This window comes from Melitaea cinxia, chromosome 8 (assembly GCF_905220565.1).
Source record: "Melitaea cinxia chromosome 8, ilMelCinx1.1, whole genome shotgun sequence".
Classification (NCBI taxonomy): domain Eukaryota; kingdom Metazoa; phylum Arthropoda; class Insecta; order Lepidoptera; family Nymphalidae; genus Melitaea; species Melitaea cinxia.
This window is the reverse complement of record NC_059401.1, coordinates 7,978,077-7,984,400: the sequence shown is the minus strand read 5'-3', so window position 1 is coordinate 7,984,400 and position 6,324 is coordinate 7,978,077.

Sequence of the window (6,324 nt, the reverse complement as noted above, 5' to 3'; positions counted from 1 at the left end):
GACCTATAAATTCAGGGTTCTATAATTTACTACCAACATTTTCTAAATAAAACACTTACAGGTATCCACAACCTTTAGTAAAGCAAAATGTATCAAACTCTAATGATAACAACCATTTCTTATTGTTAAATTTTATTTTGCATTTAAAAATTTAATAATGCAATAAAAAAAATTATTTACATTCATTATCAATATCTAATATCTACTATTAAACGAGCAATTCTTGTATATATATACATAAAATCTGAATCTCGGAAACGGTCAGATCGATTTATTTTTTTTTTCTTTTTTTTTTCTTATTGCACTCGTTATTTTTTATTTAAATAGCCAGTTCTTATTTTTATTATTATGTCGGTAAAATCGAAAAATATTATTCATATTTTATCATTATTATTTTTTAATTATGTTTTTATTTTTGATTTTTCATATTTATTTATATTTTTATAATTGTCGGTAGAAAAAATATTATCCATATTTTATGGGTTGTCTGGAAGAAATGGCTAATTACCCATAAGCCCGCCCATTGTACTTCACTATCTGTAACTATCTTTATGCTTTGTTTGTTTTAATATATTTGTGGTGTACAATAAAGTATAAAATAAATAAATAAATAAATATGTAAATCGTATTTAAAAATGATTTCCAAAAAACACGATTTCCTAAAAATACCGAGCTAAGCGCGGTCACCCAGGTACTTAAATGTGTAAAATATAAAGTAACAACAGCAAACAGATTTTTGCAAATACTATAAACTGTTTCTTTCATAGACAAAATAGATTTTTATAAACACGTTTAAACAGCACTCGGTCACTTATATGATCCACTACAACCTATTGCAGTCCACTACTGGACATAGGCCTACACAAATTCGCGCCAAAAATAGCGTGAACTCATGTGTGTTGCCCATAGTCACCACGCTGGGCAGGCGGATTGGTGACGGTTATATGATCATCTTATATTTATTTCTAAGGTAGGCAACTTAATGTATATATTTTAACTAACAGTCGATTATAAACATGTATAAAATTATTTTTTAGTAATTTCATAATACATATTTATATAGATATAACACACGATTTGTGTAAGAGTCAAATCATGACCCTGGATCGGAAATCACGGTCATTGACAACTGCTTCAGCGGGCTAGTCAGACAATACAATCAAGACAATACAACGACTTTCATTTCTCGCAAAACAATGACAATAAAAGGTTAAACATTAGAAACAGAGGTAAAGTTTGTATGTTTTTTTCTTGTACAAATAGTACCTACTCTTTTTCTTCTATTAGACATTTTAAGATATTTATTACATGCTTTTTCTCATAGATTGAATTTTAGCATACAAAGATCAAAAATCATAAGACTAGAATAATTTCTCTACCTAGTGAAATGATTTTTATCAAGTATTTACGATCATTAACGGGTAAAATCGGTATATATGTATGTATGAAGTATGAATGAGGTGGAATGGGGAAGGTTAATACTCAGGCCAGAAACAAATATTTGTAAAAATACCTTCTCTAAACGGGATTGAACCTGCGGTCGTAAGTATTAACGGAACTTTATTCGCCACTACACAAGAACAAGCAACGGTTTTGTGAAGTAAATAAAAGTGAATTTGTGAAATTGTAAATATATTTAATTTGATGTTATTGCATAATCTATTTTTTAATTAATACAACGTAACGTAAAATCCATTAGAATATTATAAATAGCATAAAAAGAGGAAGTTATCTTTTTTTAAATATTTTAAGCGACACTACAAAGGGAAAGTTGGGGAGGCTCATATCCAGATGTTTACTGCAATAGGCTGAAGCGAGTAAGCAAGCGAACATGGTATTGTTTAGGTAATCTATAAAGGTAGGTACTGCACAAGTGAACGAAAAATATACTTTCATAAGCGTCATATGTATCTGTACTCTATCCTCTCATAGTTAGTTAGAGTAGTAGGTACAGCTTGTTGACGTACAGCAGTACGTCGGTGTTATCTAATAATGGCGTGCAGAATCAACTTTCTATTAACAAGTATAAACGATAAATGAAACCATTTTAATTTTTATAGATTATTGTTTAAAGCCCGCGTAATGGGAAAGGTTAACTAAAATATGTAGTGGTATATAGATGTAGTGACGGACAGACGTATACGCAGACAGTAGTCTACTGTTTGAGCAAATAATTTTATATGAATAGATAAACTTTCACACAAAAGAATTATTCATACATTTGCTACATATTTTGATTTATTATGCATTTTCTTTGTAATTTATGAGAGATGGACCAAAAAACTCGACTCGTAAATTAAACACTCTATCTATCATTAGACTATAAAAATCAGGGACTACCCTTATTTCGATAGTCTGACTGATTTTTTCATTTAGTAAATTTTTACTAAAGTAGTAGAGGCATTAAACCTTCTTATGACAATGACAACTAAGCATTGGATTATTTTCAGATTGTAAGAGTACAGAACTACTTTACATTATATGTCCCATAAATCTACGTCTATTCTAATACCCTGATCTCTTACCCATTCTCTATTGTTTCCAAAACCATTTCTTTATTAACACTATAACTTATATAGGACTTTCTTACTAGTAACTACTTACTAGTTACTTATATAGGATATGATTGCCATAATGAAATTTAATGTCAAGAAATCAAACTGACAATCACGATAAGTCACGTATAATTAAAAGTGTTGATTTGCCCGTAAAAGCTTTAAAACACATTTCTTTATTGCTCTAATGAAGCTTAAATTGATTTAGTTTAATTGCAGTACTCTCACTAACTGATCTTTTTTCACTAAAATAATTGTTAATTGGAGAATATTGTAGGCTATAGGCTGTAGGCTATTGTAGGTAAAGTAATGACCAAATATGCGATACATTCTAAAATAATAAGGAAAAATTCATCACGATGAACCGTTCACCGTTTATCGTGTTTATATAAGTAGCGTTACAGAGTTACGAGTGAATCGACTTAATGGAATTACAATATTATTTTATTATTCATTTGACTCATCATTATTTTTTAATTATTTCCTTAATTTGATTTAATAGAATTTCTCGGTATTATAATATAGCAACAGTTTTAATTTACGTATTAATTCATATTCATTTGCCGTAACACGTTTCGGGAGGTATGCGCTTATAGATCGCTGATGGAATGTTAAGTTACTTTTTGCGAGGCCATTACCTATTTGAGTATTTTAATAAGAAAAAGAATATTTTTATATCTACCTGCTTATACAGAATTTATAAGAAAATAAATAACAGGTCTGCAAAGAAAAAGTTTTTTGGTAATTTTATATAAAACTTGTAGATGTTGATCTCTCGCAAATATAAACTTTTTTAATGTGTCACGTCACAATTCTTTTTCATTGGTATACCTATGTTATAAAACTTCGTAGCGGTTAATGAGCATTTTGATGCATATTTTATGAATATTATGAATGGGATAGTAGAGCAAGAAATTTACATTGGGCATAATTTGTTTGGCGAATTGAAACAAAATCGGAAGTTAAAGTAAAAAATGTCATCAACCAGACTTCCATAGATCCCAATGAAGTATTGCTTCCACTACTTTAATTCAAAGTTGGTTTTGGTTTTTATATGAAAATTTGGAAAAATTGCTGACTGGAATTAACTCTGACAGGGATTGACCGACGGTGGGAATACTTCAACCGAGTGAAAAGCCTAATGGCTATAAAACCCTGGCCCACTAGGCCAAAATATCGTGACCCGAGAGACAACGTGCTCAGGTGATGAAAGCCTGGGTAATAACAGCCCTATTTGAACAAATAATTGGAAAAATATCTTATCAAAAAAGTAATTTCGTAGACAATTTTTTATAAAATTTTTCATTACTTTTGTAAGTGTTGTGTAATAATAAAGTTAGTGTAGTTACATTATATTTATTTTTAGAAAAAACTTTATTGCAGCTGCTAAATGAGCCACAATTAGTCGTAATCAACGTGAAGGTGCCGAGAGCTAGCAACTAAATAAAAAATGTTTTGAATGCAAGCAACCGTACAGGTAGTAGGTACTTAATAAACTTGTCAGGACACTAGTCAATAACATTTACATCAAGGCAAAACCGTATTTTAAGGCACACTTATAATTAATCATTTCATACACACAAGCTCCTTTTCCGACAAATGGAAAAAAATTGCTTCAGAATATTTCATTAAAGTTCATAATATTTTACTTCACAATATTTACACGAATTTGAATAAAACGAATCTTCATTTTAATGAACCAATTGATCTTGCCACTCTTTGAAACTTGGGTTGGTTATTATATAATTATCCGCTTTCGAACATGGAGAAGTATCAACATCCTCTTCAATACACCCGTATATAACCGGTCACGTCTCAATGTCAAGTGAAAGAAAGGACATGTTCACCGAATAGTAATTAGGCACCTATAGGTACTTAATGACTTACAATATCCTTCGAGACACTTTCTATTACTTTTATATTAAACGTCAATTGTATGTACGGTTATTGGTATAATAAGTTCACAATGCGATATATCTTTATATCTAAATTTTTCTGCTAACAGCAACATATTTTAACAAATAAAAAGATTATATTTTTGCAGTGTATTAAGTTGTGTTAACAATTGAACTCTTGTAAATATAAAATTATGCATTAAATCACTTGCATAACACTTATGCGAAAAATTGACTAATTTTACCAATAAAATACCACAAAAATTACTTTTAAAAAGAATTGGGTAAAAACACAAAATATTCCAAACTAACCATTCACAAATATGACACAAAAAATTAATACTCGCGTGTAGGCGGACATTGTGGCCCGCACTTCGTAAACTCGATATTTCGATAAGGCACCTTTCACCACCGCGCGTGCACTGCCCAACTTCCAACTCGAAGGTGTCTCACTCTACCACCACCCAAACTCCGTCTATGACTCGTCTCCACGGCTTTCTCCTTCTACACCGTCCAGTCCATCCATTCTGGATATATGTACAAAATTAAAGCTTTTAATAACACCATAAGGTAAACAATAAGAAACTTTTGAAAACGTCTCCCTTATACGTGTGTGTTTTTTTTTTCGTTGTGGTAAAATAAATTCTGGTGCTTAAAAACCGTATAATTATAAAAAATACTAATGAAAATAGTGTTTTTTTAATACAAATACGCTAAAACTAACTCGGTTAAGTAAAATGAAAAGGTCAACTTTTTGTGCTTAATTTTGATTTATTATTTATTATAAATATCTCTAAGTGCGAAAGCTGAGATTATTAATAACTAAACTGTATTTTAATATGTTTTTAAAATACAGCTAAATAATTCTGCCATAAAGTAAATTGTTTACTTGTTTACGTAGTAAAAAAGACATCCTAATATTGATTGTTTAATCAAAATTCGTCTTTAATTTAAAATTTCTTAAATGGTAAACTTCCATTTCAAATTAGCGATTTATCCAAATCTGTCCCACCTTTAAGTTAGTTTAATATTAATTCATCGTCATTTAATCATTTATATTGTTACTAGCGACCCGCCCAGGATTCGCACGGGTGCAATGCTGATACTAAATATACTACAGAATGTCTTTATTTATTGCATGAAGCTAGCTTATAGCATGGTTATTAACATAATAACAACATTCAAATATGCGTCGTTAGATTACACTTTGTTACAGAATGCGTTGAAGAAATAAAGGTTCACTGCTCGTTCCCCGTAGGTGATAGCGTGATAATTTGTAGCCTATATGTTGACCCGACTTCTTATTAATATTCGTGCCAAATTTGAAGTAAATCCATGCAGTACTTTCTGAGTTTATCCCGGACATACATACAGACAAACAGATAAACAGACAAAATTCTAAAAACTATATTTTTGGCTTCGGTATCGATTGTAGATCACACCCCAAGTATTCTTTTAAAAAATTATTCAATGTACAGTTTTGACTTTCTTACCATTTTATTATATGTATAGATTATATAATTGTGTTTGCTAAACAAATAAAAAATTCTTAAATTTACATCGACAAGTTAATACAACATTGGTAGTCGGAAAGAATGGGCAATTTTATATCTTCTTTTATAATATCAAATATGTATTATTAGGAATTAAATGTAAAAAAAGAAGCCGAGCCGTTTACTTTGATATTAATACGAAAGTACAGTTCACAGTCACAGCACGCCGAAATGACTTTTTCTAATCTTTACCTTTTTTAACTTTAAATCGTTTTTTCCAACGAAACCCAGTCTATAGTCAAAAAATTAAATTTAACAACATTTAGCTAAAACAGCTTTAAAATTAGGTGCCCAAGTATATGGTAATTTTTTAAGTTGCTT